Raw genomic sequence first — 741 nt, 5'->3', positions numbered from 1 at the left:
TGCCATAGCACTGCTGCTGCTAAGTTGCTGCTAAGTTGCTTCAGTCGTGTCCGACTCTGTGTGACCCCAGAGATGGCAGCCCACCAGGTTCCCCCGTCCCTGGGGTTCTCCAGGCAAGAACACTGGAGTGGGTTGCCATTTCCTTCTCTGCCATAGCACAAAAGGCGCCAAAGACCATACAGAAACAATGAGCATGACTGTGCTCCAATAAAATATTATAAGCCACTGCAAATTGAATTTTAACTTTCATGTCAAACAACATATTGAGATTTTTCTCCAACTACTTAAAACACGTCAAAGTTACAGAAAAATTCAAAATGCTGTTTTGGGCCTGCAGGCTCTAGTCTGCATATGACAAGGGCATTGCTAGAAGGCTATGATTTGAAGGTTCAGAATCAGGCTGCCCAAGTTACAATCCTAGGTCTCGCACTTACTAGATCTTAGGAAACTGACTTCATCTCTCTGAGCCTCAGTTTCCCCTTCTGTAAAATGGGTCTAATATGATGGTTGTGAGGATTAAATACTAATAATAGTTGACACTTGTATAGAGTTCTTCCATGTGCTAGGCACTGTTCTAGCACTTTATGTCACATTACTTTGTCAGACTTTGGACAAATTAATTTCTCTGGTTTTTCAGTTTTCTCATCTGCTCTTGTGAACTATGACTAACAAGAGTTATTGCACACAGGGTAATAATACCAGGCACTCTTCCAAAAGCTGGGGACACAGCAACCAACAAGG

Source organism: Bison bison, unplaced genomic scaffold (assembly GCF_000754665.1).
Source record: "Bison bison bison isolate TAMUID 2011002044 unplaced genomic scaffold, Bison_UMD1.0 scf7180017864313, whole genome shotgun sequence".
NCBI lineage: Eukaryota > Metazoa > Chordata > Mammalia > Artiodactyla > Bovidae > Bison > Bison bison.
The sequence above is the reverse complement of the archived record's forward strand: the minus strand, read 5'-3'. Positions refer to the sequence as shown.